At 43.5% G+C, this 23,281-nt stretch overlaps 1 protein-coding gene across 3 annotated transcripts in view; it reads left to right on the top strand.

Moving 5' to 3' along the window:
• Nucleotides 1-821: 821 nt before the first annotated feature.
• MAPK4 (mitogen-activated protein kinase 4) overlaps nucleotides 822-23,281 on the top strand; it is a 64,005-nt gene continuing 41,545 nt past the window's right edge. For 2 of the 3 annotated variants that reach the window (XM_069964817.1, XM_069964820.1), the window contains exon 1: nucleotides 822-899. The gene's annotated coding sequence lies outside the window, so the exon portion shown is untranslated. Of the gene's footprint in view, nucleotides 900-19,197; nucleotides 19,252-23,281 lie in introns of those variants that run through there. The other variant, XM_069964818.1, reaches the window with a different exon arrangement.

Genomic DNA, 23,281 nt, shown 5'->3' with positions numbered 1-23,281 from the left:
TATGTCGCTGATCGTTGATTTAGATCTGAACCTAAAATTATCGTTAATCGTTTGTATGTCACTGATTGTTGATTTAGATCTGAACCTAAAATTATCGTTAAACGATCGTGGTAACGTTCGCAATAACGATCGTAGCTGACGATTTTCGTTCTGTGTAATATGGTGAACGATTTCAGGTTAACGATAGTTTATCGTTAATCGTTAAAAATCACTCCATGTACTGTAATAGGACCCTTTCTCTCCTATTATCTATCTATCTCCTATCTATTAATACCACACGACCTGAGGACAGGGGTGGCGCTGTGTTTGGGAGAAAGCTGATGTGTTTTTCTAATCATGGATAATCTTGTGCACTTATTATTATTATTATTATTACTACTACTATATAAATGCAGTAACAATAATAAAATTATTGAATATAGAAATAATAGTAGTAATACTAGTCATCATCATCATATAATATAACCACTGCTCTTGTCATTACTGATCCAGTCCCACCATAGATACAATGTATCACACCACCTCCATACAGTGACTACATCTAAGCATCCCCCTGCCCTCTCCTCTGTCCTTGCTCTGGGCACCCAGGTGACTGGCACCTTCCCAGCAGGTGGCACAGAGCAGGTACCCGCCCAGTGATTGACAGCCCGCTGTGACGTCACAGCGCAGGAGCTCCCCTAGTGGCCGTCCCAGGAATGATCCAGGCAGGGAGGCTGACACCAGTGTGTGTCCTGGGAGAGCAATGAGCAGCTGATCAGATGCACACACAGGAGCTGGCTGCCGGATCAGAGCTGGGAGAAGGCAGCTAGGATGCATTGTGCAGCTACTGCTACTGCCTGAAGAACAAAGCATGGAAGAAGAGGAGGGAGCAGCCTGGAGCTGGCACTGTCAGCACAATGGTAAGTGCTTTGTGAGGATGCTCTGCAGCCATTCACTCCCCTCCAGTGCAATCATCTGCAGATACACAAAGAAGATTAGACATTCTCTGCACATCATCTGCAATGAATGCTGGGTCTATGGGGAGACTCAGGTGCCTCTCAGTATAATAGGATTATACACCTGCATAGTAACCCTTTCCTAGAGAGGAACACAGACACCTGCCCCATGGAATACACTGACTGTATACAGTATACATATGCTGTATAATAGTGTCAGTGGAAGTTCACACAGTGCAGTATTGTCTATGCTTGGTCATAGGGAACTACAAGTCACAGCAGAGATCTATAGTCATACAGGAGCTGGTGGAACAATGCTGTCCCCATCCCCGCCTCCTATGTCTGATAATAGTCTCCCTGTTCATTCAGAAATTTCTCCCCTTTTTCTATCCAGATATGAGTTGTGGTATATTGTGTGTCGCCATAAGGATCCAGCCTCCCTCTTATTATTGGATGGTGATTACTAGCTGACAATTCATTCATAAGCACATGGGAATATGAAGCTTCAGTGTGGGCACCAGGGCTCTCCAGCTTGTGGCGGAACTCTAAGTCCTTTGAAGCACTGGGAGTTGTAGTCCACAAGCTGTGAGACCTGTATGCAGATACAGATATATATATGCAGTATATATGTTAAGGGGGGGGGGGGGGGGCAGGAGACCTCTTTACTTCCTGATTAAAAGGGATGGATTGTGAAATTCCTTTAAGACGGTAATCCAGAGAGTTTGACAATCCAGCACTTGGTTTACTGGTTTACAGAACTGTAAGGTAATAAGGGACTTTAGGAGGTGGAAAGCAGAACAAAGAGGAACAATCAAGAAATTCTTCTGAGAGAGAGATAGGAGTGGATATTGTTACTTTTTTATTTGGGGATTTCTGCCAAAAAGTTCAGTAACCTGCAGTTTACTTAAGTGTTTTTTTATTATTATTATCTGTGATTAATGATCTAGAATATTTGTAAACTTGGATATAGAGTCAGTCTATTTATCCCTTTATAATATCTATCTATCTATCTCCTATCTATCTATCTATCTATCTATCTATCTATCTATCTATCTATCTCCTATCTATCTATCTATCTATCTATCTATCTATCTATCTCCTATCTATCTATCTCCTATCTATCTATCTATCTATCTATCTATCTATCTCCTATCTATCTATCTATCTATCTATCTATCTATCTATCTATCTATCTATCCCTCTATAATATCAATCTATCTATTATCTATCTATCTATCTATCTATCTATCTATCTATCTATCTATCTATCTATCTATCTATCTCCTATCTATCTCCTTTCTATCTATCTCCTATCTATCTATCTATCTATCTATCTATCTATCTATCTATCTCCTATCTATCTCCTATCTATCTATCTATCTATCTATCTATCTATCTATCTATCTATCTCCTATCTATCTATCTATTTATCTATCTATCTATCTATCTATCTCCTATCTATCTATCTCCTATCTATCTATTATCTATCTATCTATCTATCTATCTATCTATCTATCCCTCTATAATATCTATCTATCTCCTATCTATCTATCTATCTATCTATCTATCTATCTATCTATCTATCTCCTATCTATCTATCTATCTATCTATCTATCTATCTATCTCCTATCTATCTATCTATCTATCTATCTATCTCCTATCTATCTATCTATCTATCTGTCTGTCTGTCTGTCTATCTATCTATCTCTCTATCTCCTATCTATCTCCTATCTATCTATCTCCTATCTATCTATCTATCTATCTATCTATCTATCTATCTATCTATCTATCTCCTATCTATCTATCTATCTATCTATCTATCTATCTATCTATCTCCTATCTATCTATCTCCTATCTATCTATCTATCTATCTATCTCCTATCTATCTATCTATCTATCTATCTCCTATCTATCTATCTATCTATCTATCTATCTATCTATCTATTTATCTATCTCCTATCTATCTATCTATCTATCTATCTATCTATCTATCTCCTATCTATCTATCTATCTATCTATCTATCTATCTATCTCCTATCTCTCTATCTATCTATCTATCTATCTATCTATCTATCTATCTATCTATCATCTATCTATCTCCTATCTATCTATCTATCTATCTATCTATCTATCTATCTATCTATAATATATGAAAATAGCGGCAGTTAGCCGCTGAAACGTCGCGTTTGTATGCTGCACAAGTCTTTTGAATAAACCGCACTTTTTGAAGTCTACTAAGGAGTGCTGTGGATTTTCCTCTATTATATACATCGGTCTCTTGGTCCTGACCAGGATCCGCTGGCACCTGCCGCTTGGGATTGAAGTGCTGCTCCAATTTCCTACTTTTATCCATCTATCTATCTATCTATCTATCTATCTATCTATCTATCTATCTACTACCTAGAAGCCTGATCCATCTAAGCTGCCCTTTTAGTATTTCCTTTTTTATTATCTTAGGATAGATATATGTGTATCCCTGGCAGGTTTATATTCTTTTATTGTTGATTTACCTACCACTTCTCCTGGAAGTTTGTTCCAAGCTTCTACTACTCTTTCAGTAAAGTATTTTAAAAAAAAATTACTTTAAAGGAGATCAGTGTGAAAAGACAACTTATTTTGTCCAATATACATAAATATTTCTGCCTGTTTTCTAATAGAACGGGCTGTGGGACCACCAGGCTTTCTTTCTCCCCCCATTTTTTATAATGTTCCATGAGTGATTGGTCATTTCTGCTCTTTGTAGGTCAGTATATATCCTAGCCCCGCCCATGCGGAGCAGATTTGTTCTTGTAGGAAGCCCATGTACACTAGCAGTGTCTCTATCACACTGATCATCCAGTATGTTGGTAATATGGGACTCCAGATACACTGGGCTCTCCCACCACACTTGATATAATTCATAAGAACGCTATAAACTCTGCTACATCATGAGCGCATGTACTGTATATAAATAGCATGAATGATGTCTCTGACATGCACATTTGTTTTTCACACATCGACTGGGATTTCGTTCAAGTAAATGAATAGAAAAACACTTGTTAATGGATGAAACATGCGGCACGCTGTGCTGGAAAAAGGCCAGTGAGGCTCAGCATGGAGGCTGCCATCAGAGAGGGTTTCATATAATGGGGGATGCAAGGGCCAATGACAAAGGTGACTAAGATTATGGTTCCAGTTTGTAACATGGTTTCAGAGAACCGCACACAGGTACAGAAGAGGTGAAATTGTCCTATGGCTCAGTTCATTGTGATATTGAAAGTGTCCGATAGCAGGAAAATCTATGTATCTCTGAGCAAGTTAGGTGTCAAATACTGTACCAGTAATTGTCTATGAGAGTTCTGAAGATAGCAGAGTACAGTGCTTCTGGCCAGGGTGGAGAGCAGGTTACAAAGAGGGTCTTTTTCTCTGGAGGACCTGTCCAGTCTGGCATTACATTGATTTGAATGGGTTCTGTGTTATACTCAATTCTCCCTGTGGTGGCGCTGTGAGAAATTTGCAAACTTTCAGGTTTTTCAACAGAAGTGATCTTTAAAGTGTCACTGTCGTCTTTATTTATTTTTTTTTTTTGCAGAAATCAATAGTGCAGGTGATTTTAAGAAACTTTGTAATTGGGTTTATTAGGCAAATATGCCATTATCTGCATTCAAAAAGACTTTCCCTAGGTCCCCCCCCCCCCTCCTCTCTCTCGTCCACTGCTCATTATCAGGAAATCTCGACTCTTTTACATCAGTCGGGCCCAGTGTAATCAATGGAGAGGGGAGGGGGGAGGAGGGAGATTAGTCGGCAGCAGAGAGCAGAGAACAAAGGATTACACAGTGGGAGCTGTATGAAAGCTGGTATTCAGAGGTCAGAGAGGTCAGTGCTGACTTCAGAGGAGATAGCCTGGTGATGTAGCTGTAAATTAACTCTTTGTTCTGTTTGGTGCCTCATCTCCCTCAACCCTTCCCCTCTCCATAGATAACCATGAAGACAGGGGGGAGAGATTCAAACTGCTTTTTCATGATAAAAATGCATTTTTCGGCTAATAAACCCAATTACAAAGTTTCCTAAAATCGCCTGTAAATTTAAACGACAGTGACACTTTAAGGTTCCAGCTGGAGCACACTTACTGATCTGCTTATTGTCAAGGAACCATTCTAACTAGTAGAGATTTTCAAAGCTGATAAGCTTCAAGTTCAATTGTTTGAATGCCGTATTACTGTCGTAAGCCGGGGTAGCTATGTGGTGTTGTGGCTGCTGCGTGGGTGTAGGGTCACTTGGGCACTTGTCAGGTTGGCCAGGAGTGGTGTGGGAACCCTCCCCCAGACAAACGGGCACTGACCAGAGTCTAGTGACTTAAGCAGGAGAACTTGTTTTACTAGTAAGAACTTCAGTGCAATACAGGATAAATACACTGCAGGTGCAGGCAGGAGGTAGTAAGTGTTGTGATAACAAGGTAGAGTAGAGGAAAGTCTTGAGGGCCTTGTCCAATGTAGTAGTGTACTCTGCTGGGATAGCGTAGTGGAGAAGAGAAGTGACAAAAGAAGAAGAAGATACTCATACTCAGGTGTATATTTGGTAATCTGACCGCCTTTTGCCCTATAGTGTCGGGATACCTGTCTTGCTAGGGTAGTGCGAGGTCCCAGGTCCCTGTGCTGGGTTGAGCAGACTTTCTAAGATGTTCCAGAATAGCAGTTCGTTACAGTAGGATACGTAGGCTTACACGCTGCTTTGTCCTACTGGGGTCAGTATCCCTGGCATGGACAAGGTTTTCCTCATAGGACGTCACTCCCTCCTGAGATCTCTAGCACTGCCTGCTAGCAGTAGTTACTTGCATAAAAGAAAGAATAATAGTCTCTTGGTCCCTGACAAGGATCCTGGCCTGAGCCAGGCCCTGGCTTTACTGCAGAAGGAACTGCTCTTTGTGTCTGTCTCACTCCACATCTACTGACTAAAGAAGAAGACCCTCCCACCAGGAACTAGCTCCTTTTTATAGGGTTACCTTAGTTAGCCTGTGATTGGTGGGTCTGTGTGTATGCAAGAGAGGATAGACAAGATAAGAGGAAAAGTGAAGGAAACAAGCCTGCACCTGCGATAGGATAAAACATAACTGGTGACACAAAACAGTTAACCCATGAGACCTTCTACTGTGCATAGTACATATAATAAATACAACAGTGACACCTAGTGGGGAAAAATACACAATACAGACTCCTTCATCTCCTTTTGTGAGAATCTGAGTTAGTTACTTCTCCCAGGTGCATAAAGACTTAATGGCACACCTGTGCTGGGACACTACATTAAATTTGGGTATACTATCCTACTATGCTGATGAGTAGGGTACTGACTTCTAGGACCTCTGCTGATCCTGAGAAAATTGGCCCCCGGAATGAATGGAGTGCAATAAACACACGCGGCCAATGATCCAGTTATTCTCAACGAGGCTTCAAGGCATTGTCAACCTCAGAACTTGGCAATATTCCGAAGCCCCATAAACAATAAATGAAGCAATGGCCGCACATGTGTGTGTTGCACTCTTTTCATTTTGTGTATAATTTTCTCTCCGTTTTCAATATCAATTGCAGGGGTCCCACTGGTCGCACCGCAGCAGATCTGCAAATTATTCCCTATTTGCTTGCTCAAATGAGAATACAGACCCACGCACCCTTAAAGGGGTATTCCCTTAAAGGTTTTTTTTTTCAAATCAACTGGTGTCAAAAAGTTATATAGATTTGTAATTTGCTTCTATTTAGAAATCTTCAGTCTTCCAGTACTAATGAGCTGCTGTATGTCCTGCAGGAAGTGGTGTATTCTTTCCACTCCGACACAGTGCTCTTTGCTGCCACCTCTGTCCATGTCAGGAACTGACCAGAGCAGGAGGATTTTCTATGGCCATTTGCTTACTGCTCTGGACAGTTCCTGACATGGACAGAGGTGGCAGCAGAGAGCAGTGTGTCAGACTGGAAAGAATACACCACTTCCTGCAGGACATATAGCAGCTGATAAGTATAGAAAGACTTGAGATTTTTAAATAGAAGCAAATTACAAATCCATATAACTTTCTGACACCAGTCAATCTGAAAGAAAAAACAATTTTGACAGAGTACTCCTTTAAGAAAGAAAAAGTTGAGGCAATTTCCCACTGTCTTTAGAACGCATTGTGCTCTAGCGTCATACATGTCTGGTTTCCTGATATTAAATGATATTTTTGGCTTCTTCATTATTAGATTGTTTTTGCTATACGGTTACTTTTCTCCTCACCTGTGAAAAATCTATCTGTGACCGTCATCCATTCCCGGGCTGCTGCTAATAGAAATGTCAGTCTGTGATATAGCTGTGAACACAGCAATTGATTGTGTGTGTGACCCAGCCAGGCGAGCGCAGCCGCTACACGACCATTATCTCTCCGCTATTCTAGGAAAACGGATGCGACTGGAGGTTAAAAAAGGAAAGAGTGTGGACCCGGAGGACCTCTCCTCTCTAATGGAGGACCGAAAATAGGCTTTACCCTTGGTACCGAGGATCGATATGGTCACCAGTTCACTGAGATGTGTTTTTTATGTTAGTATTAGCAAGGAGGTAGCTGGATGTTTTGTAGTTTTAGAAGGAACCCAAGCAATGGATGTGCCCTCCTCCCAGTTCTATACTTGTTCTTATTCCTATTTGTGTCAATAGGGGGCAGAATTTTACTATTAAAGGGATAGTTCACCAAATGTTTTTTTCTTTCAAATCAACTGGTCCCAGCAAGTACCAGAGATTTCTAATTTACTTCTATTAAAAAAATCTCAAGTCTTCCAGCACTTATCAGCTGCTGTATGTCCTACATGAAGTGGTGTTTTCTTTTCAGTCTGACACATTGCTCTCTGCTGCCACCTCTGTTCATGTCAGGAAACTACTGCCCAGAGCAGGAGAGGTTTTCTATGGGGATTTGCTGCTGCTCTGGACAGTTCCTGACATGGACAGAGGTGGCAGCAGAGAGCACTGTGTCAGACTTGAAAGAATACATCACTTCCTACAGGACATACAGCAGCTGATGAGTACTGGTAGACTGGGAATTTTTTAATAGAAGTAAATTACAAGTCTCTAGGACACTTGCTGGGACCAGTTGATTTAAAAGAATTTTTTTTTCTAAACTATCTCTTTAATTACTAGATTCTGGAACACCAGGGGTGCTACAATTAACATTTCTTCTACCTGAGACCACTAAGGATTGTACCACTAACCTTTCTATTGCCCCTTACCACCAGGGACCATTTATCTGCAGTCCTAGACCACCTGGATATTTAAAATTGATGCTTTCATTGTCCCAGACCACCAGGAACCATTAACACTATGCCTGTTTAGGAACTATATGGTGGTGATATCTGGGCATTGTATTGAAGTATTATTATTTGGCCAGTACGCTTATTTTCCATAAATATAGCCCTGCGGTCGTAGATTTATACATACGCTTACAGAGTGAGATACATTTACTGGGTACAAATATGTATGTGTTAGCCGACTGCATGACTTCCCTCTGCCTCCCAGTACTTATATGCTGGACAAGTGTGCTGGAACAGCCTATGAGTTGTGTAAATAAACCATCACTGCCCTGGACCACCAGGGCCTCTACTATTAACCTGTCTACTGCCCTAGATCACCAGGGGCACTACCATTAACCTATCTACTGCCCTAGATCACCAGGAACTCTATCAATCTCTCTACTGCCCTAGATCACCGGGGCACTACCATTAACCAGTCTTCTGCCCTAGATCACGTGGGACTCTACTATTAACCTCTCTACTGCCCTAGATCACCAGGGGCACTACTATTATCACCAGGGACTCTATTAACCTCACTCTTGCCTTAGATCACCAAGTACAGTACTTTGCCATTAACTTGTCTACCATCCTAGATCACCAGGGACTCTACCAATAACTAGTTTACTGCACTAGATCACAAGGGACTCTACCAATAACTAGTATGCCACCCTAGATCACCAGGGACTCTACCAATAACTAGTATACCACCCTAGATCACCAGGGACTCTACCAATAACTGGTATACTGCCCTAGATCACCAGGGACTCTACCATTAACTAGTATGCCACCCTAGATCACCAGGGACTCTACCAATAACTAGTATACCACCCTAGATCACCAGGGACTCTACCATTAACTAGTATACTACCCTAGATTACCAGGGACTCTACCATTACCTCTCTACTGCCCTAGATTACCAGGGACTCTCTCATTAATCTGTCTTCTTCCCTAGGTCACCAGGGACTCTACCATTGACCTATCTACTGTCCTAGATTACCAAGGCCTTTACTATTAACCTATCTTCTGCCCTAGACTATCGGAGCCTCTACAATAAACCACTTCACTCACCTACCTAACCAGGAACTTTACCCTTACCCCTGTCATTATTTAGGAACATGTATACCGCCACGTATGGCGGTATTATTTGGGCATTGCCCTGTATACCCCTGTTCTATACCCTCAGCCTTGTAGTCATACACTCACCAGCCAGAGGTAAATACACTGTACAAATAGACGCATTAGCCGTCTGTCTGACTTGCCGGGGTCTCCCAGGTATTTGTCTTCATCTAGCCGCTGGATCTGCTGCAGGAATGGCACATCTGTTTTTTGCACTTGACGCACGACTAATTGACAGCGAATCTGACCTTTTTTGTGGAGCGGGAATCAAAGGCTCTTCAGTGTCCCTGCAGTGGTTATCAGAGGACACCGTGTGATTTCCGTGCAGCCTCAACACCATTTAATGAACAGTTTTGAAGACCTAGGAAGATGAGATTTGTTGCTAAGAGATTTAATTACTGTGTGCAAGGATATACAAGGTTGTGGACTCGCCTTCATGTTGATTTATCCAAGTTGTTTACTAGACACGTTTCCATTTCGGCAGTAATAAGGTCGGGCCAGGAGACGTTTCTTCTTCCTATCGAAGGATTTTTATCCTATAAACCTAGAAAACCTCTGCTTGATGCACAAAGCCTGGGGTAGCGCATGATCACAACCTAAAGGGGGCCATATATTGTTAATGACTGGCGGCCGATGACTATACGGCCAGCAGTTATCTCTCCCAGCTTTCCTATAGACATGAGTACGGCAAACATTTATGTGATCTCTATGGTATAGGGTGGGGTGGCTCCGGCACTGGCTTATCACTCCCAAAACAATAGGGTTGGGCATTGAAGATCCATGACACCCAATCCTTCTTGCACATCATCTGTATATAATGAGTGGGGAGGCTGGCAACCGAGGCTCCACGGACTCTTGTTTTGCATATTTAAATTTTTAAGGGCATCAGTGGAGACTCTTGATTGAGTACTTCATTGGAATTTTTTCACTGATCTCCTTGAGTTCAGTGATTACTGTGTTTTGGAGGCTGGCATACCCCTTATAATGTTGGCTTTGGCCAACTTTAGTATCAGCTCTATGGGCGCCTTAAAGGGGTACTCCAGCAATTTTCATTTATTTATTTATTTTCAGATCAACTCTTGACAGAAACTGACCAAGGTGTAAATAATTTGTATTAAAAAAAACAAAAAACCTCAAGTCTTTCAGTATTTATCAGCTGCTGTATGTCCTGCAGGAAGTGGTGTATGCTTTCCAGTATTAGACAGGGCTCTCTGCTGCCACTTCTGTCCATGTCAGTAACTGTCCAGAGCAGTAGCAAATGCCCATAGAAAACCTCTCCTGCTCAGCAGCAGAGAGCACTGTGTCAGACTGGAAAAAATACACTACTTCCTGCAGGACATACAGCAAGTGATAAGTACTGGAAGACTGGAGATCTTTAAAAGTACGATACGAATCTGTGCCACTTTCTGAAAACAGTTCATTTTAAAGAAAAATAAATAGCTGGAGTACCCCTTTAGATTTATACCCTGAAAAGTGTTGAGCGGAGTTGCTGAACTGTTTGGATTTGGCAACATTCTCCAAACTCAGTTTGACAACTCCGCTCAAGACTAACCCTGAAGTATTTTTACTAAAATTCCATTGCTCCCAATTGAGTTTGCTGTGATATAGTCCCAAAGTGATTCTGTGCTAATGATGGCTGATTGGCCATAGACTTAGGGCCCTATTACACCGGACGATTATCGTTCAGATTATCGTTAAATCGTTCGAATGTAAACAATAATCGTTCGGGTGAAATGCAGTTAACGGTTAACGACCAAACGAGAAATCGTTGATCGCTTTATAAGACCTGGACCTATTTTAATCGTTGCTCGTTCCCAAAACAATCGCAAATTGTTTGCATTGAATAAAACATCGTTCGCAGTAGATACGAACGCAGTAGCGAAGAAAAAAACGATCGCAAATACGATCAAAAGTAACGATTATCGTTCCATGGAAATGAGTGAACGTTTTCAGGTCTTTCGCAATAGCGGTCGTTTGAGATCGTTAATCGTTAACAATTATGCTAACAATTATCGTCCGGTGGAATAGGGCCCTTAAAATGTTTAAAGGGGTTCTCTGTGTTGGACAATCCCTACTTGTGAGAAACATCCCTTGACAATATACTGATGACAAAGTGTCCCCCTCTTCAGGGACCTCCAGCGATCAGCTCTGATATGTGGGAAAACATGTCAGTAAGGGTTTCGTTTCCCTGCAGCTCCCCAACAGGAGAAAAGAAGTATTGCAGTGAGAAAACACACATCAATGGGCTGTCTATGTACTATAGGATGGAACAGGTCCTCTTTATATCCCCCTATGGTGGCTCCTCATCTCTTGACTATTGAGGCCCCTAAATAGAGGGCTCCTATCTAACAGGGTTTATAAGATTTTATATATATATATATATATATATATATATATATATATATATATACACTGGAAACCCCTGTAATGCATGGTAAGGGCATGCTTAGTATTGTAGTTTTGCTGGAGAGTGAGAATCCGGAGACCACTGGATCCTCTATGGGAGATATCCCCGAGACATATTCCTCCCTACCGTCATATACAGAATAGGCAGAAGTCATTTGCAATGCAGAACACAAAGTATGGGACTTCTCTGCCGCAGAGACTCACGTAAGCCGCTGCTGTAAGTGACACCTTCCTGGAGACAATAATTAACACTTATAGCATTGCCTGACTCTCTGTTTTTAGAGCTATTTTCCTATTCTAACAATCTGCACAGACTCTGCTGCCAAACGTGTGATGCCTCGCTGGGTTTATGTGATGGTAATAAATCATACAGGAGATGAATTTTATGATGAGATGCCACATGCAAGAGAATTGTTTTTTCTGTATCACCCCTCACATACCATCATAAAACCTGCCAGAGTCCCCCCATACAAGAGTGCCTCCATACAGTGCCAGAAGGGGACCTCCATACAGTGCCAGAAGGGTGCCTCCGTATAATGCTAGTGGGGGGCCTCTATACAACTTCAGCAGGGGGCCTCTATATAATGCTAACAGGGGACCTCCGTACAGTGTCTACAGGGAGCCTTCTTAAAATATCAGCAGGGCGCCTCCATATAATGCCAGCAGAGTGGCTCCATATAATACCTGTAGAGTGCCTCCATATAAAACCAGCAGGAAGTTCCATATAAAACCAGGAGAGTGCCTCCATATAAAACCAGCAGGGGAGTTCCATATAAAACCAGGAGAGTGCCTCCATATAATACCAGCAGGGGGGCTACATACAATGCCAGCAGGGTGCCCCCATATAATACCAGGAGAGTGCCTCCATATAGAACCAGCAGGGGGGCTCCATATAATACCAGGAGAGTGCCTCGATATAATACCAGCTGGGGGGGCTACATACAATGCCAGCAGGGCGCCTCCATATAATGCCAGCAGAGTTTCTCCATACAATGCCAGCAGGGTGCCTTTATATAATACCAGGAGAGTGCATCCATATAATACTAACGCGGGGGATACATACAATGCCAGAAAGGTGCCTCCACATAATACCAGCAAGGTTCCTCCATATAGTACCAGCAGGGTTCTCCATATAATACCAGAAGGGTGCCTCCATACTATGCCAGCAGAGTGTCTCCATATAATACCAGGAGAGTGCCTCCATATAATACCAGGAGAGTGCCTCCACATAATACCAGCAGGGTTCTCTATATAATACCAGCAGGGCTCTCCATATAATACCAGAACACCCTTCTACTATGCCAGCAGAGTGTTTCCATATAATGCCAGCAGGGGCCCTCACATAAACAATACTGTCAGCACAGAAACCCCATACTGTATAAGCAAGCATTGCAGCATAGCCTGTAAACTGTGAACAGAGAAACAGCTCGGGAGCAGCTGCAGCATGTCATTCCCCGTTCCTATATGCATTATTAATCAGATTTTTCTAAATATAAACTTATGGCAGGAATAAGGTGTCAAATTTTCCTTCGTATCCCACTATATAAATGACAGTGACTATATAAAAGCGCAGGAAATACTCAAACTGTCTCCCTGCCTTTCTATATAAGCAGACATATCATTGGTGATATATACCAGGGTGATGTATTATATTCATGGGAGTTGATCTGATTCAGACCAACTTGAAAGTTCCTCGATCGCCCTTAGGAGTAGTATATGACACACTTGGGTCTCCTAGAGCTGTCTGCTTAATGGGCACTGTTGTTTCAACTTCCCTCCATGTAATTTTTCACACATTTTTAAATATGGCGCTGTGCTAGTCTTGGCCACTAGGTGTCTCCCCTTCCTGCCATCTGCTGTCAACTGCCTGTTGTTATAGAAAATTTGTCTCTGGTAACAGCTAAATCAGTACAGAACACAGGGTGAGTAAATGCTTGGGCTAGGTAGGTACCAACTATCAGAACCAGTGTGCCTGTTGAACATGATCCACACTGAGCCTCAAAGGTAATTCAAGACTTCCCTCTCATAACCCATAAAGCTCAGGGCAGCTGTACTTTGACTAAATATCAGTGTACCTACTACTGTGTATATCCACAGTGCTGCAGCCTACCTTTACCTTGTCATCATCAGTCTGGTGCTTAGTGTATCCCCTTCCTTGCTGTGCTGCTCCTGTTTGTTTCATTTCTGCCCACATAACACCTTGCAAAGCCAGTTCCTCAGTAACCCATCTATAATACTGTTCTGTATAGATCATCAGCCCAACACAGTGCCAGCTTGCTCAGTGTAATTTCCCCAGCACCATGTCATGGTATTGCAGAGATGAGTATGTACTATGCTCTGTATGGCCAGAGAAGTAATGGAAAGCAAGCCCTGGGTGAGTACTACTGGCAAACAACTCAGCCCTGATCCCAACCCAATGTAATGGAGAGAATGAGAAATAGCTGTGCTCCATGGAGTTGGCTCAATAGCAGCAGGCTGAAGAATTTGTTAAAATCTGATTCTTTTGGGAAATTCGGAATTAATTCAATTTGTTCTGGATCGATTCCCTATTTCTATTAATAATATCGTTGACTTTCTATACGGCACAGGGACCTTTCTGTGCAGCCTCATGTTGGTGACACATATGGGACTATATGGTAATATATTGTACATCGCTTCTCTCCCGCGGTCTTTGCCGTATAGTGATCAGCAGTTCTGCCTAGCAATAGCCGTCTTCTTTTTACGCTGCTCTACTGGCTTGACTGTGATTGGCTAATGGCTATTGATTTATTGTCTCCAGCTGAGCCGGTCTTGGCGTCTTTTTTTATCCTCCCTCTTTCCAATAATTATTGCTTTTCCCTCAATTCTCTGGTTAGATGCCCCCCCCCCTGTATTCCATCTGTACCCCGCATGCCCCCCCCCCCCCCCGTTCACGTATTCTTATGTCACTGCCAGCAGCTGTCATGTTGTGAAGCTGGCCCCTGAGCAGATGCAGTGACTTCTGTGCACACTCCTGGAACGTGAGAGGACATATCATTAATATTAGCAGTAATCTCGTTATATTTGCATCACTGAGAGATGTAGCAGAGCTGACTTTGTCACTTAACTCTTTGGACATTGAATCATGACTGATGGGAAAGCTGACCTTTCTTCCTATGTAAAACCACAAAGAAGATATCCTTTTTCCTATATGACTCAGCACTGCTACATCAGCTCAGCCTTCATACATTAAACAAACTCAGGCTTGTGACCAACACAGCTCGACGATTTTTGAGAAAGTCAGGTATGCTTTATCTATCAGTCTCAGCTCCTTTAATTTTAAAAAAACTAAGATTTCCTATATGTGACCCACATCTCGTCTACATATGACAAACTCAAGTCTGCTATGTATCACACATTCAGGGCGTGCTACCTGTAAACTTACCATATCTTTACTTACTTTAATTTACTTACCATATAACTTAATTTTAGTGTCACCCATATAAACATACAGATGCAGCAGAGCCGAATGTGTAATTTATCTTTTAGAGGCACCATGGTTTGGTAGCTTTCTGATTTAAAGGGATTAGGCTTGGTTCACTCTACATTTTTTTCATCCATTTTTGCAAAAAAACTATGCATTTGTGTGAGTCCATGTTTTTGTGTACGTCATATGGCGTTCCCAAGCTTCTGAGGTGTAACTTTTCCTCGCCCCGCCCCCCCTTCCATCCCTGTATTTGCTTGATTGACAGTGTCAGCTGGAGGCAAGGGAGGGATGGGAGGGGAGCGAGGAGACATTACAGTCTTTAGGAGCTCTTTTCATAGGAGAATAAAAGTATTTTTCTATGTTATAGAAGCACAGACAGATATGTGAAAGGTATCATGTGTCTCAGTTTTGAACCTGAATTCCAGCTGACTGTTTCACTTTAACATTTGCTTCTTATGGCTATGTTCACACGGCGTAAAACACCGGCCGTTCTGTGACCCAGCCGGGTGACAGAACGGACAGTGTTTGTGAAGGTCATTCCCGTTGGTACGGCAGTACCAACTGGATGATCTTTCTTTGTGCTGAATTGGGATGCGGGCGCATGTCAGTTTTTTGTGCGGCCACTAGGGATCCCGGCCGGAGTGTATACTATGTGGGAGATTTATCAAACATGGTGTAAAGTGAAACTGGCTCAGTTGCCCCTAGCAACCAATCAGATTCCACCTTTCATTCCTCACAGACTCTTTGGAAAATGAAAGGTGGAATCTGATTGGTTGCTAGGGGCAACTGAGCCAGTTTCACTTTACACATTGTTTGATAAATCTTCCCCCTATGTGTATACACACCAGCCGGGATTCCCTCAGCCTGCAGTGCACGTAAATTTTTAATTAGTCACGGCCGTTGTTGGGAATCAGCAACAACGGCCATGATTAATTCAAAACTTCCGTTGTGTGAACATGGCCTATATATGTTAAATCACAACTGAGATACCATGGTTCCTGGTATATTATCAGCTTAGCTCTGCTACTTCTGAGAAGCCAATAAACTCACCTCTGCAACATATTACATTTGCACTGTGTCGCACAGCTCTAGATATTCGTCTTCTTTGACTGTAATGTCATTGTAGATGCGGTAATGACATTAGTGCTGACTAATGCGTGGTCTGATCCATCACAAGATGCAGCCCCCTCCCCCATATAATGTTATTTACAGATCAGCTGTATGTTAATGTGTGGGGTTTTTAGCCCCATGGTATTTAATGTCGGAGTCTAGAGCTGTGATGCAGTCCTGTAAGGACAGCTCGGGCTGATAATCCTTTTAGCTGAAAGCGCTCCATTGCTCTTTCCTGTTGGAAAAAGGTGAATTACAAGAATAAAAGAACTTGTGCTCAGTGCAGATGCTAGCTACCACAGTTTTGTGTATACAGCTCTTATGCACACCCATGGGTCTCCATTAGGGATGGTCCAAACCGAGTTCGGTTCGGGTTCGTAAGAACCCGAACCCTCGGTAATGATTCCCGCTGTCTGCCCGCTCCGTGGAGCGGGCGGATCCAGCGGGAGGACCGCCTGGAAAACTGGGATACAGCCATAGCCATAGGCTGTATCCCAGTTTTCCAGGCGTTCCTCCCGCTGTATCCGCCCGCTCCACGGAGCGGGCAGAGAGCGGGAATCTGCTGCCGAGCGTTGGGGTTCATACGAACAAGAACCTCGGCAGGTTCGGACCATCCCTAGTCTCCATTGTTACAGGCTAGTTCTGCATAGTCTGACCCTCCACCTGCACTCATGTGTTAATGTACACACGTATTAGTAATTTCAATGAATTTCAATAGGCATCATCATATCCAACAACTTCCCTCCGGTTTACACTTTATATAAGAAATCCAGCGCTGCAAACCACTGAGCCACCATGGCTCTCTATAGTAAGAGGGTTAATCTGTGCTTAGAGGAGGTTACATAATGCAACGTACAGAACCATGTGATTATAGTCTTCATTGCCCATGGATTACTGGCAAAGGGTTTTATATTTGTTTATTTATTTATTTTTGTCAGTTTTGTTCTGATCTTTTATTATTATTATTATTATTATTATTATTATTATTCTCCAAGAAAATATGGGAAGATCCTAGGAACCTAAATCAGGCATGAGTATTTTATTGCTTCGGATGGGTGTCACAAGGTAGGATATTTGGGTTAGCTTCCGTCTGTCCTATGCCTGTACACTATAGTGGGTATATATTCATTAGTAATATGGGATGGGCATGGGATGGGATTTACAAACCTCTTACCTCTTACTTTCTGACAACAGTTGATTTACATTTTTTTTCCCTGAGTCATCATACTACCAAGGGAGATGCCTACCATGGGGGACTCTATGTACTGGGGGAGGTAGGATACTAGGGGAGATGCCTATTTAGGGGGACACTATCTACTGGTGGGGCACTAGGGTAGATTCCTACCATGGGGGGCACTATCTACTGGGGAGGATAGCAGGGGAGATGCATTTACTATCTACTGGGTAGAGGGCTAACAAACAGGCGAATTATCTACAGTGGGATGGGATGAGAAGGGAGGGCCCAATCATGAGTTTCCCGGCCATTTCTAGTTGCACCCCTGGCATGTGCTTTTCATTCTTGATACCACCATCATAGGACTCAGGCAGATACACACCTGATACGCATCTGAGAGATGGGGCCCAACTTACGTAAAGCCGCGCCTAGTCGACACTCTTAAAGGGAACCTGTCGCCCCCCCCGTGCAGGGGCGAAGGCCGCCCAACCCCCCGCTAGAGCCCCGGATACTTACCCCATCCTGCCAACTCCCGCTCCTGGAGCCGGTCCCAGGACAGAGATATTCTTGTGGGAAGCCCGGCACACGCGCTGCATTGGTTAGTCCGATGCCCATAGAGAATTAATGGATATGTATGTGTGAATGGGCGTCGGACTCATCTATGCAGCGCGCACCGGCTCCAGGAGCGGGACTTGAAGAGATGGGGTAAGTATCCGGGGCTCTAGCGGGGGGTCAGGCGGCCTTCACCCTGGCACGGGGGGTGACAGCTTCCCTTTAACTGATGAAATGAAGCAAGAGTAAGGGGGGTGACAGTATCACTTTAAACAGATCACTGTTTTATGCATAGTGCCTGAGGAGGCGGGGCCTGACACATGGATTCTGTTTTTGATGCTCTTTTTTTGTGTCATGCCCCACCCACTTCGCCCTCAATTATATATCACGACCCATATCTTGGCTCCCTGGAAGCATGTGGGTATGACTTGGGGAGAAAAACTGGAGGCATACATTACCAACTATTACATTTTTCTCACACTGTCCAAAACTTACTAAAAAAGTAGTAACTAACCAGCTGGCAAATTGTTAAAGTCGTCAGCCGGTGTAAATATTACAATGTATTGTATGGTGTCATTCTGTTGGTATTGTGAATGGTGTTTTGATATGAACATATGGAGGAGCGGATGATTCATGACGAATAATTGTAAACAGCGACTGCAGAATTTTAGCGGATACAGAGACTGGAGACTAAAACCTCCTCCATCCAGATACACATCGGCTTCTTAATAACAGGAATAGGCTGGCTTCCCCGGCAGCAGATGGCTTATGGTGAACCGGGACACTGTACCTCTATTATAATAGCTTTTATATACGACAGAAGAAAATGACTTAGGGGGAGATTTATCAAACTGGTGTAAAGTAGAATTGTCTTAGTTGCCCCTAGCAACCAATCAGATTCCACCTTTCATTTTTCAAAGAATCTGTAAGGAATGAAAGGTGAAATCTGTTTGGTTGCTAGGGGGAACTAAGACAATTCTACTTTACACCAGTTTACACCATAAATCTCCCCCTTAGTGTTTTTAATATGACATGGTGAGAAGAGGAAGAGCTTGGTGTGAAGACGCGTAATCTGAGGCATATTGGTTGCTATGGATACACTGCCTAACAACTAAGACTTGTAGAGGATGTTGCTAGGCAGAGAGTCCATAGCAACCAGTCTGACTTAGATTACTCATGCTCATCTACACGGCTTTGTTCACACTTCTATTGCTTCCTTTCTATGAGGATAAGGTAAAATGTGTAGATATTGTATCCGGTAAGAAAATCAGAGATACCTGACAGACCCAATATAAGTTGGGGGTGGGGTGGGGGATGGATAAACACTATTGTGTATCTGTCCAGCAGCTCCCATAGACAGTGAATGGAGCAGCTATGTGCATACGTGATTGCAGCTCCATTCTAAAAGGAGACTCTGGTCCCTCTCTCTAGATTGTAGGGGGTCCCAGCAGGTGTCCCCCCCAATTATACATTCATTCTGTATCATGTGCATGGGAGGTCATAACCATAGGACAACCCGTTTAAGTATGGGGCCGTTATATGAGTAACATCTCAATCTATGGGTCCCCACTCTTCTATGTACACCACTGTCTCTAGGTTAGACTAGAGTCTCAAGAAGCACCACATGGCAGAAAATGGAGTCCCTACAGGCCCATAATACAGACCCATAGGGACCCTATGATCTCTTACACCAGTTCCTAATCAACAATGGGGGAAGGTCGGGTCTTTATACAGGGATTAAGCATTGGAAAATCTCCTCTGAATTAATATACCAGAATACAAGGTATACAGGTATTACAGCATAAGGCCAGGTTCACACGCTGTAAGACACAGGCAATTATGTGACCTGGCCACGTCACAGAACGGCCGGTGTCTGTGAAGATCATCCCGTCCGGATGAACTTTATTTATGTTGAGGCTATGTTCACACTACGTAAAACTACGTCCGTAGTTCTCGCCGCAGAACTACGGCCGTAGTTTTACGTAGTGTGAACATAGCCTTATGTGCAATGGGATCCCGGCCGGAGCGTACACGCATCGTATGCACTCCGGCCGGGAGCCCATGCGGCGCCGGAAAAAACTGACATGTCAGTTTTCTGCAGCCGGAATTCAGTGAATTCTGGCCGCAGAAAGCCCTGTCAGTGCACACAGTGAAGTGAGCGGCTCCGGCCGCTTGCTTCCCTGTGGGCTATGGGAAGCTCTGATGCGGGCGCACGCTGATGCCGCGATGATCCGGGCACAGACCGGTCGTTCCGTGACCCGGCCGGGGTCACAGAACGGCGGGTCTGTTACGTAGTGTGAACATAGCCTGAATTGGAATGCGGGCGCACCCGCATCCCAATTCAACATTGCACACAATGGAAAGTGCTGACAGTTCTGTGGGGCATCTATTCAATGAATAGCGGCCGCTAGGGATCCCGGTCGGAGTGTATAGTATGTGTATACACTTCGGTCGGGATTCCATTGTTTTCAGCACAATGCATATTATGAATTCATCGCGGCCGTTGTTGCAAATCGCAACAACGTCCGTGACTAATTCAAAACATACATTATGTAAACTAGGCCTAAAAGTATAAAATGTATAAATGTTCCTTCAAAGGGTTAATATCTCTCCAGATTTAATATATTTCTGTCCTGTTTGGTGACATAAGCAGCGGGTGCTGTCACCTAACCCCTGTCCCCGTGTCAGCAGCTTCTTGGTACACGCTGTAAATGAGATTGCAGCTAACAAGGAGCGCTGTCACAGGAAGCGATGAAAACGTGATATGCAAACTGTGAACGGGTATAGGCGGCCTGCTGCTGTCTGGGTGATGTATTTGTTCTGATGATTGTCAGGTGGTTAGCAAACATAAAGTGTATCTCACAGCAGGGGCATGGACGTCTCTACTTAAAGGAAAAATCCATTCTAAATGATCATAGAGTGTCCTGCTGGGATCTACAGCCATCAGCTGTAATCTGTGAGGTTTGGCAGCAAGTGTTTGGTTTTCCTCAGTAGTCCTCTGGGGCGTTCCCTGCATGTGTATGTCTGTTGTTGGATGGTGCTTGGGGCGCCCCTGATGGTAGTGTGCAGTAAGTGCCAGAGACATGGAGTAGCTTTGAATAGTGGTAACTACCAGTTCCCTTTGCATGATAAAAATAGGTAACACAAATCTTAATGCTGGTTTAGGTAGGCTTTGCCTAGGCAGGAGCAGGGTTTTCCAAAAGCTTTCTGGAATTGTTTCTTCCTGCAAATTAAAGGGGTATTCCACTCAAACATAAATTTTGATATGTTGCTGCCCATGGTAAGATTAACAATTCCTTCCATTATCTATTTAGTCTCCTTCCCCCAGTTCTCATCTGTGTGTGGGCTTCTCTCTCCGCCCCCCCCACCCTTCTTTCTGAGACAGCTGATGTAAACAAGTTCCTGGCAGACTTTGTCTGCAACATTGTAGCTTCTCTGTAATACTGTGAGGGTTATTCTGAGGTCAAGTTGTTAATGAACTCATTGTGATTAATCCTCCCAATATTACAAAGAAGCTACAATGTTGCAAATAAAACCAGCCAGGGACTTGTTTAAACCAGCTGTCTCAGAAAGGGGGGGGGGGGCTGAGAGAAAAGCTCACACCGATTTTTGTGTTTTTAGCAGAAAGCAGCAGCTCAGAACTGGGGGAAGGATACTGAATAGATAATAACAAGTATGGAATAAATTGTTAGTTAGCAACATAACAAAAGTTATGTTTGAGTGGAACACCTCTTTAAGCTTTTGTGGTAGTAGTCAGGTTTTTCTTTCCTTAGTGCAGGTCTTTCTTGCTTGTCTTTGTACTTTTAGTGCTGTAGTTCCAAACTAATGGGTGCAGACCTATCTATATAATAAAAATGAAAGTCTGTCTGTCTGTCCGTCTGTCCCATATAGACTTCCAAACGCCTGAACCGTTTGACCCCAAATTTGGCACACAGATACATTGGGTGCAAAAAAAAAAAAAAAGATACATTGGGTGCCCGGGAAGGTTTTAGCGAAGTTCCCGTCCCTGCCAGATGTACAGGAGAGGAGGGGGAGGGGAAAGAGCGGCGCCCCATAGAGATGAATGGGAAAATCTCCTCACTGCACACACATAATTAGCTGCAGCTGCCCAGAGAAAACGGCAGTTGAGAGCCTTAGCAACCAATAGGATTACTGCTCTCATTTTCACAGGCATCTATGGTTGCTAGGGAAGCTGCCTCACAATAGATCCACAGAAATAAGTGGTAGACCCCCTACTCCATCTATACAGTACATGTATATACAGGGCACTACAGGTATACAGGACCCCCTACTCCATCTATACAGTACATGTATACAGGACCCCCTACTCCACACTGCCATACCAGACCTGACCAATACCACCATACTGTAACTGGATAACACTGCCATACCAGACCCGACCAATACCACCATACTGTGACTGGATAACACCGTCATACCATACCAAATAACACCGCCACACCAGACCTGACCAATACCACCACACTGTGAATGGATAACACTGCCATACCAGACCTGACCAATACGGCCACACTGAGACTGGATAACACTGCTATACCAGACCTGACCAATACCGCCATACTGTGACTGAATAACACCACCACACCAGAACTGACCAATACCGCCATACTGTGACTGGATAACACTGCCATACCAGACCTGACAAATACGGCCACACTGTGACTGGATAACACTGCCATACCAGACCTGACCAATACGGCCACACTGTGACTGGATAACACCGCCATACCAGACCTGACCAATACCGACACACTGTGACTGGATAACACCGCCATACCAGACCTGATCAATACCGCCATACTGTGACTAGATAACACCGCTATACCAGACCTGATCAATACCGCCATACTGTGACTGGATAACACAGCTATACCAGACCTTACCAATACCGCCATACTGTGACTGGATGAATCTGCCATACCAGACCTGACCAATACCACCATACTGTGACTGGATAACACTGCCACACCAGACCTGACCAATACCGCCATACTGTGACTGGATAACACCTCCATACCAGACCTGACCAATACCGCCACACTGTGACTGGATAACACTGCCATACCAGACCTGACCAATACCGCCATACTGTGACTGGATAACACTGCCATACCAGACCTGACCAATACCACCATACTGTGACTGGATAACACTGCCACAGCACCTCCACCAACTCTATACTACAGGTATACAGAACCCCAAACTATACACTACAGGTATACAGGACCCCCGAACTATATAC

The sequence above is a fragment of the Dendropsophus ebraccatus genome, chromosome 3 (genome assembly GCF_027789765.1).
Source record: "Dendropsophus ebraccatus isolate aDenEbr1 chromosome 3, aDenEbr1.pat, whole genome shotgun sequence".
NCBI lineage: Eukaryota > Metazoa > Chordata > Amphibia > Anura > Hylidae > Dendropsophus > Dendropsophus ebraccatus.
Note: the sequence above shows the minus strand (reverse complement) of the source record. Positions and strands in the feature narration are given on the sequence as shown.